Source organism: Canis lupus, chromosome 6 (assembly GCF_048164855.1).
Source record: "Canis lupus baileyi chromosome 6, mCanLup2.hap1, whole genome shotgun sequence".
In the NCBI taxonomy this organism is placed as follows: Eukaryota; Metazoa; Chordata; class Mammalia; order Carnivora; family Canidae; genus Canis; species Canis lupus.
In genome coordinates this window covers 30904140-30914591 of record NC_132843.1, presented here as the reverse complement: position 1 = coordinate 30914591, position 10452 = coordinate 30904140, and positions in this window count along the sequence as shown.

Here is a 10452-nt window from a genome sequence, read left to right as displayed (position 1 = left end):
ACGCTTATTAGCAGTGAGAGCTTAGGGAAATTATTTATTTTTTCTACACTTCAATTTATTTATTGGAAATAATAATTAAATCTATCTTATGAGAATTGAAAAAATAACTATTTGAATAATTTATCACAGTGCCAGAAATATTGTACCTTTGCAATAAACATTTGTGGTGGTAATAGTTGTGATGTTTCGTGAGGCTAGAGAACTGGTGAATCAAAAATCAACTTGGTGTGTGTATAATGAAAAACACTAGGAAATACATGTCTGGTGACTTGTTCCTCAACCTTCTTTGTTTTCATAAATTTCATAACATAATAACCTTCTTAGACTAATGGGTGGCTTAAGGGCATGAAAAGAGAAAGCTGGAAAACCATTGCAAACGGCCTAAGAATCACTATGTGAAACAAACAGAGACTCTAAGTTAGACAAATAAATTATATGCATTTTTTTCAAATATATATCTTTGGGATTAATTGAAGGTATAGCATTATTATATATTATAGTATTCAATATGATAAAACATGATCAATAAAATATAAATTTATTTTTCTAATTACTGAATTATGATATGTATACTATAAATCAAGAGATAATAAACAAATATGTACTACCATATGGAGGCTCAGACACATTTGGGACATGCAAAAGGGGTCCCTCAAATGAATCTTTTTGGAAACATCTGCCAAAGGTGAATGTCCAAGTGACCTTTGTGACGACCATTCATTGGACTATTCTCCATGTCATTAAAAAGGATTCTTTGAGGGACAAAAAAATATGATTACAACTGGGTTAAGCACCAAAGGTATGAAATTTTCCTCATAAAGATTTCAGCTATTATTAGTCCGACATCTATGCTGTCTAATGCCTGTGTTTGCCAGGGAAGAAGAAAACTAGAAAGCTGTTGTTTTGTTTTGGCTTCACAAAAAAAAAAAAAAAAAATCTTTTTTTTTGCTTGCTTTGCTAACATATGGCATCAGAAGACAAAGGAGAGGATGTGACCCATTCATCTTCATTCCTGCATGGCTAGTACAAAGATTGAACCTTGAAGGTTATGGCTAGGGTAAGAGAAACAGCACACAATGTTGTGACTCTTGGATTACAATGAAAATTTTATGGCAAAATATTACTGATTGAGATCCTGAGACAGAAGACTAGAGTTGACTTCAATTAAGCAAGTGATGAAAGAGTAAATAGTTTTCCCAAATGTGTGTTGTACTGATCTGAATCAAAAAGTGAGTTTCCTGGTCCAGGAGATATTCAAGCTGAGAGGTACTGGGGATGGGGGTATAAAGCAAATCCTATTCCAGAAGGGCCTGGGCCAGAAGACATTTCAGTGAGATGGTTTTATTCTTGAAATTGGAGAAAAGGAATAGAAAGGTGCCGTGATGAGACACTTAATTTTTCAGTTCACTTTGGACTAACCCTAGTGGTTTTATGATTACCATTTATCACTAAGTGAAGTATAGAGCAGGGACAAAAACTCATAAAAGTTAACCAAAAATATAATACTGCTCTTAAGAAAAAATCGTATTCATTGCTTATGTTTTGTCTGAATTATTTAGGTTAGATGAGTGTCCCAAATTTACTCAGTGATAGTATGAGATCCCTCTCTGGAGGATTCAGCTTTTGTAAATCCTTTTATGAGGAAAGTGTGGGCACTGAGCACAGTGAGAGATGGGACCAGAGGTCTCACAGCTATCTTCCAGGTCATGATAAACCAAATCTACCCTGTTTCTGGTTCTTCCAACTCTCTGAAACCTTGATGTTTCTTACTGACCCTAGAGATCCTAGAAAGGCGCCTACCCAGGTATAAATTATGGTACATTGTCCTTCCATGGGTCTTCACTTCCCTCAATGATTCTCAATAGTGGCAATACCCCTCTCTGGGGGCATATTTGTTGTTAAAACCAATGGTGAGTGCTACTGAAATTAGATGTTGGAAACCAGAAGAGAGGGGATCCCTGGGTGGCACAGTGGTTTAGCACTTGCCTTTGGCCCAGGGCACAATCCTGGAGACCTGGGATCGAGTCCCACGTTGGGCTCTTGGCATGGAGCCTGCTTCTCTCTCTGCCTCTGTATGTCTATCATGAATAAATAAAATCTTAAAAAAAAAAAAAAAAAGGAAACCAGAAGAGACTCATCTATTGCCATGTGTGGAAAATCACATGCAAAAACATATCCTAGATCCCACAGAAATTTTAAATGTCTTGCCAGTCTTTCATGTATAGAAGCCAAGACTCTATCCCTGCTTTATACGTATACAAAGTCAGTTTGGATATACACTGACTTTTCCATAAATGCAACTATCCAGGAGGTCAAAGAAAGATCATTTTTGTTTTGTTCAGAACTTTATTAAGCATTTTCTGTCATTTTAGAAAATCATTTCACTGATGGCAATACTACTCCTGGTATTTGAATGCCAATGCCACACACTGCATTAATATAATTTGTACTTGATTCATTCATAAAGATTCTATGTATAGGTGGAAGCATCCAACCACTTTATTATGTTTCCTAGTGTGGGTCTGCCTGGGCATTTAAATCTTATAATAATTATTATCTTATTATATATTAAATTCCTTGTATTGATCCTAAAACCCAAATTTGGATGTTACATTGTTTTTTTTTTTTTTTTTTTTAAGTTCTGTATGCTGTAAGTTATATACTCATGAATTTCATTTAGGGGTACTATACTATTCTGAGTACTAGAAAATATTAATTTTAAATAGGAGGGATTTGGGATTCTTAGCATTGAAACCACTGCTCTTAAGAACTTCTTGTTCCAGGCACAAGGCTTTTTCCAGTCTTCCAAACATCTAACTTTTAAGCTGGAATGTGTAGAACTATGATGATGGGCTTTATCTCTAGTTTGTGGAAGGCTTCCATGTACTAACACCCTGCCCACCTTGGATACTCCTTGAGAAATTATGTGGTATAATGAGGCCAAAGTACATTCCATACCATCCCATTCCAACTAGAAGAATCAATATACTCATTGTTTGATCATGTCATGCCCAAGACCCAATTATTTAAAGTGCCAGCTCCAGATGGATCAAGTTTATTTATTTACTTATTTTTGAATGGAAAAAAGTAACTCCAAAGTGGGGGGAATTGTTCAAAGCCTGAACTGAAGTACCAACTAAACCATTTCTTCTATCATTTGAACAAGGGTGAGCTTAGGGTTAGTTAATGAAGTGAATAGGAAGAGACAGAGGAGGGAAGGAAAAGAGAGAACAGTGTCCACTTTGAGGGTAAAAATGCACAGAAGACTTTGGTTTCACCTGCAACGAAAGCCAGTGGCAGAAAGTGGGTACATGCATCCTCTCCTCTTCTATTTCTGAAATGTGCCTAACACGATGAGGAGAGAACATCTACTCTTAACATCCTTCTTTTAGAATGAGACTTAACTTAAAAGTTGCTAATTTTTAAAAATTTTAGTGTCTTTTTAAATTAAGTTATTCTTCCATTTTTAAGCTTTTCTTTCTCTCTCTCTCTCTCTCTCCACACACACATACACATACCACAAACACTTTTTAACTTTCTATTTTTTTTACAATTTTATTTATTTTTTCATGAGAGACACACAGAGAGGCAGAGACATAGGCATAGGGAGAAGCAGGTTCCCCTGCTTCTGATGCAGGTTCCCTGCATCAGGGAGCCTGATGTGGGAACTCAATCCCAGGACCCCGGGATCACGACCTGAGCCGAAGGCAGACACTCAACCACTGAGTCATCCAGGCACCCCTTTCTTTTTAAAAAAAGATTTTATTTATTTATTTGTGTGAGAGACAAAGTATGAGTAGGAGGGACAGAGGGAGAAACAGACTCCCCACTGAGTGAAGAACCCGATGTGGGGCTCAGTCCTGGGCCTCTGGGATCATGACCTGAGTGCAAGGCAGATGCTTGACCGACTGAGCCACCCAGGCTCCCCACTCTTTAACTTTCATTTGAGGCTCAATTCCTTTCTTTGGGATGATTTTAGGGCACCATTGTTCTGCCTTGTGTATTATGTAACTCTTCTAATTATTCCCATTCATGCCATGGAAACTTATTCAACCTCTATCTCTGTTAATTAATATATGTATTCAATGTATCAACTTAACCATCAGTAGATATTTATTGAGTAACTATTAGGCACAAAACACTCTCCTAGATGCTGTAGGACTCTGAGATATATAACACTTCATTCTTTAAAGATCTCATTTTTCATTTGGATGCACCAGAGCACATATAAGCAGTAGATCAATTTATCAAGAACTTTCATAGGCCTTCTTTCTGTAAAGTCTCCTAATTATGGGATAGATATTATTATTATTATTATTATTATTATTATTATTATCTTCACCTTAAAGGTTAGCATAAGAAAGCTCAGAGAGGTTGAATGACAGTCTTGAGGATGATGGACCAATAGCTCAATCCCTTGCCTGTTGATTCCAAGGTTTAAGTTAATTCTACTGCTAACACTACCTCCTAGAAAATCATAAACAACAACAAAAATCATATCAACAGGCAATCCATAATTCAGCTCCAATAGAGGGACTATCAGTAAGTACTTCAAGAGCTCAGAGAGGAGAGACATCACTACAGATTTGACGAATCAGGGAAAACCTCCCTAACACAAAGGAAATCAAATAAAGCATTAGTTTCAAATATACAGGCCAAGAGAACTTCTCAGAAAGAGGGAAAGGAGTGTAATATAACATATTGGGGGCATGAATACATGAAACTTACTTAAGGAAGAAAGAATTCATAATGTCAACTCAGCCCTTACTCTGCCCACATAGTGTTCTGGAAGTTCTCCCCAAATCACCACCTTTCTACAGATAAGGGATCTAAGGAACAGTAACTTACTCCATGTCTCACAGCAGAGGGTAGGTTTGAACTCAGGAAGGCTGGCTCCAAGTCTATGCACTTGTCAACTACGGCTCTGCCACACTATTTCTCCAAGAGTTGGTGAAGTGAAATGTATACACATGTGAAAACAAATCTAAACTACTGACCTCAGCTTACAGATTCTTAACTTTTGCAGTCTGAATTTATTTGTGACTTCTAGTTATTTATTCTCGCACTGTTTCAGATATGGGGGAGTGATGGGTTGACTTTCTAAATCATTTGCCCAGCACATTCACATGTAATAGTGCATTTATTTCTTACTAGAATCCTGTAAGAGAGACAAATCAGATAATATTTCCACTTTAATGGAAAGACAGAGTAAAATAACATATCTACAGGTCATGCAGTACCAACTTTGTTCTGTTTTTTTACTGTCTTGCACACATAGCAAGTTGGCTTTATCACAGTCTGCTGGGAGATGCCATCTCTGCTGCCTCTCACTCTCTTCTCTGGCTCCATGTCTGGCTCCTAGATCTAGTCTTCCCAACATGCTTCATACCCAAAAGGGGACGAGGATGCATTCACTTAAATCACAACTCTGAGCAAGGCAGAATGAGATAAGATTGGGGAAAAGGAAATTTTAATTTCCAGGTGTCCATTTACCAGTGGCTGTTGGACCTCAGTGATTCAGTGGCCCTGAAATTCTCCTATAAGAGGAAAGCCACTGCATTCCATGACAGCTATTCCCACTAAGCAGGGGATAGGCCATGGTGGAGCTTGCAGGAGGGAAAAAAAAAACAAAAAAAAAAACAACTGTTACTTCTGGACAAAATAAGCTGCACACCTAAGCTTTTGACTTATCGACTCAATTGGCTATCTCCCCTACAGAATTTCATATTTCAATTAGAAACAGAAAGAAAGGGGCAGAAGGAGTGTAAAACCTTAGGAGATTTCAAGTAATAATAGACTTTACCCTATTAGCAGGTCTAATTTTCAGGAACTTTATCACCTCCACAATCTGTCAGGAACGTTTTTCTGTCCTTTCTTCTCTAGGAACAATTATAGGAAAGCAGTCTGGAAGAGTGGCCAGGCTCTGCTGAATTTGCACCTGGAGGCTGAGGCTTCCTGTTCCAGGCAAGCCCCAAGCGCTCAGAACTGGGCAAAGGTTTCCATCTTCACACTCATTATGGCACAAGCCTTTTTAAAACAGAAATGTCCACCAAGCCCCAAGTATGCATCCCATAATGAAGATAAATGTCCCCTTGAAGCAAGTTCAAACTGTGGAATTCATTTTGCTATGGAACTTTATTGCCTTCTAATTAGAGTGACATTTGGTCATTCTCATTATATTTGGAATCAAACTGGAGACTTGGAGGTAAAAGCCCCTCTCTGCACTGCCCCCCTTCTAGAATTGATTCAATGAGTAGGGGTGAATAGTGTTCCTTTTTGACAGTTCTCATCCTCACAGTCTGATTATTACTGGCATTGTTACCAGTAAAGGATGCCAGACTCCAAAGTGCTTTCTGTGTTACGATCAGTCTTTTAAAATATGTTGAGTCTTTTCTTAGCTGTCTCTCTTTTTCCTTAGTAAACTTAGGTATGGATGCCAGGGTAGACTTTTTCCTCATCCTCCTCCCTAAAAGATGCAGTTATGAGAATGCAGACATGGCAGACATGCCAATGGTTGGCACCCTTTTGGTTTTTGTTTTGCTTTGTTTTTGTTTTTGAGAAACAATTGGCAGGAGAGGAGAAACGCAAAGTATTTAATTTGGCGACCTGTCTTCTAGAGAACAAAAATCACGGCATGTAAGTTATGTGGAAATCAATATTTAGGACCTTCCCTGGCATGAAGAATTCTTGTATTCTGTGGAATTCAAGTGGTGTGGGGTCCAAGAAGTAGATCTTCAGAAAGATCTGGGGAACCTAACTGAAGCAAAAGGAAGTGAGTGATCAGAAGTTTGGGTGGGTGAGGGCAGGATAGATTATAATTATTGTGGCCGGCAGATTGGCACTTGGGCTCTCAGATTCCTCCTCCTCTCAAGACCTTCAGGTGGCAAGCATCACCTCTAGACTCTCCCTGCATTTAACAGGATCATTTTGTCAGCAGGTGCCTCAACCCTCTTATTCTGGTATGATTTTGTCTTGGTCTACCCTTGAATAGGTTTTCTCCTTCCCTTCCTGAACTTCCCTTTCCCTCCAGAAGGTATCCAAGGTCAGTCAAAAATGCATGTTGCACAATGTATAAAGCAATAGGACACCTACCCAATTCATAGATTTCCAAATCATTAAGCAGCATCTTCTTTCATTAGTGCCCTTGGCATATTAATCATAATTACTTTAAATTCCTGTTCTGATAATTCCAACATTCCTGCCATAACTGAGTCTGGTGCTGGTGTTTTCTCTGTCCCTTCAAACTGCTTTTTGCCTTTTAGTATGCCTTGTAACTTTTTGTTGAAAGCTTGACATGATTTTGGGGTCAGAGGAACTGTGGTAAATAGACCTTTAGTGATGTGGTGAGGTTGGAGGAGAGGAAGCGTTCAAAGCTCCAAGATCAGGCATTCAGGCATTCAGCTGTTCAGTGAGCCTGTGCCTCTGCCCTGAACTTGAACTTCACAAGTGCTTCCCAGTCTTGTTCTGTTTTTTTTGTTTTTGTTTTTGTTTTTTCACTCCGTTAGGTGGGTAAAGGATAAAATTGGATGCTTCCCTGGTTGGCTAGGCTCTGATAAAACCCCTGTAGGTTAGGGTCATAAAAGCCTTCGCTTGAGGGCAGGCATTGCGAAGAAGAACAGCATGCTTTAGCAAATTTCAGAATGGTAACTTTACCCCTGCTCCTGCAGAAATAATGAGAAGCTTTCTCTCCAATCTTCACTGTGAGAACTTGTTAGATCCCATAGAGGTAAACAGAAGTCTTCCTGGATGCCTCACAAAAGCTAGTTCCACCCCCAAGATCGGCCCCCCCACCCACTCCAAAGTTTCTAACTCCTAAAGTGGTCCACCCTAAGCTTCTAGCAATTCATCAATCAGTTTAGGTTTTCCTACCTTGGTACAAGTTCCCATGGAGCCCATGGGTTTCTACTGCTCTGGTAAATTGTGATTCTCTGTATCTGCATTTCTGTTTTTATGATTTTTAAGACAGTCATTTGCTTTGTTCCTTCAGTGCTGTGATGGACTGAAGAATAATTGCTTGCTTTTAGTTTATTTTGCTTTGTACTTATTGTTGGGAGGGAGCGATGACTTCCAAGCTCCTTACTTGCTGAACAGGAAACCAGAAATGCAACATATTCTTCAGCATCGATGTTGCTATAGTCCTCCAAATCCTCCAGCATTCTTGCATTATTCCATCTAATATGGTCAAAAATTTCTGCCATTTATGGGTGGCACAGACTCCCATTACAATGCACTCCCATTTGTTCTTCTGTTCCAGAAGTCTTCACTCATGACCTGGGAATGATACTAAGTGTCTGTATGACCAAGTAAGGCCAAGCATATCTGAAGGCATTAGAAGAAGAAAGATGCCCAATGCCCAGTATGAGGAATTTATATTGTCCAGGTATCTTAACATTATAATCACAGGAATCTATTACTATTACTAGAGGATTTATCCCATTTGGTGTCAGATACAGATTTTTTACTTGAAAGCTCCCTGTGGATTTATATACTTGATCCATTGTGGGAAACTTAAATGCCTCCTGGGTCTAGGCAAATAATGGCTGAAGCTGGCAAGGATAAGTCTTGGGAAATCCTGGCACTCATGCTCTTGTCTGAAGAGGGCAGTGCTACCCAGCTCCAGGGACTAATGTTTTGACAGGAAGGTAGACCAACTCTATAAGATCACCAGGCTTTGCAAACAGAAACTGCAGGTACAGATGTCTATGTTAAATATCTAAATTAGTTAATCATGTCAACTATTTCCAATATTTTAATTAATCAAAACAAAACATGCCTGTAAGCTAAAGTTCCTTAGTAGGCCCCTATTGTGCATCCTCTGTCTTAAGGCATGGCAGCAAAGATGGAGGTGCTTTCCCCACTTTGACATTTTACCTATGCCATAAAGGAAATGCCTTTTCCAAAATAATGTATTTCTGGATATTTAAAATGGTTAGATTAGTCACCCTTTACTCTTAAGCACAATACATAAGAAGGGGTCATGTTTATCTGATCACAAACTCATACCAACAAAGAACCATGTCACTGGATTGTGCAGTAACCAGGTACTCATTCTGTATAGATCTGCAAGGGTTTATTGAAAATATACTATGGGGCAATCATTGTGCCACATATAGCTGATTTAAGATTATAAATAAAACACGGTCTTTTATTAAATACTTTATGCATAATCCATAGAGTGGAATATTACATGGCTGTGAAAAAGAATGAGAAGAGCTTTTTAAATATCTTGATAGGCAACAATCTTCAAGATATAATGTCATGTGGGAAAAAAGTGAAGGACATAAATATGATAGAATTTGCCATAAGAGGTAAGAAATATATATTAATGTATTTTGTAGGTTAAAAAAATTCTCTCAACACACAGAAATTGACCTGGGCAGGAGAACTGAGAGGATAGGGGACAGCAGAGGAGGGAGGCTTTTTCCATTTTGTACAAATTTAACCCCAAAGTTGGGTTTGTTACATTCTCAATTATGCTAATCAAATGGCAAAGACAAGATTGCCTTTAAAAAAATCTATTAGGGGATTCTTATGGTCACTCACTGAGTTAGGACATGGAGGCAGACACAGAAAGACATTCTGGAAGCACTTTCCCCTCCACCACAGCAAACACACACATTTTTAAAAGTCAATAAATAAATGGAAAATTAACAGTATGCAAATGTGTTTCAGAAGAAAAGCTCTCCATGGCCCAGGCAGCTTTTGTTTGCAAGAAGCCAGCATTGTAAACTGTGAAGCAAATCCCAAATTGAATTTTCTTGGTCCCCAAAACGTATTCTGGCTGCCCTGATGGTGAGAGACCAGGGGAGCCACAGCAGAAATCTCTTAGTTATTCATAAATTCTTCCTCTTAAAAAAAGTTGTTGTCGTCTTAAACACAAGAGTGGAGATGAACTCCAGAGCTCAGAAACCATTTTCATGCAAAACCAGGCGGCTCGATATACAAATAAAGACCTAGCTGGGAACCCTGAACAGAGCAACATAAATACTCACATCTGGTATAAATAAACAACAAGATACATTGTTTTACGATTAATGCCCAGCTCATGAATAAGTACACACAATGGAGATAGAAATATTTAATTTTGTGTTGTAGAACATAATTAGAAATTATTAAACAAAGTCAGAACACAGTAGAGACTTCTCAAAATGCACAGGCTCTGGGTACAGTCTGAGCATGTTTGGAACCAGTTTTGTCCAACACCAGATTCTTCTTTCTTTCTTTCTTTTTTTCTTTCTTTTTTTCTTTCTTTCTTTCTTTCTTTCTTTCTTTCTTTCTTTCTTTCTTTCTTTCTTGAAAAATAATCAAGAAAAGCTACAACCACAGTATTTCATTAAATAGTTCATGAGAGTCTCTCACTCACTCTCTCTCTTTTCCCATTTCCTTCTGGGAGTTTAATGCACTGTGATAAGATAAATATCTGCCTTTTAATGATGATCACACCGTATTAAA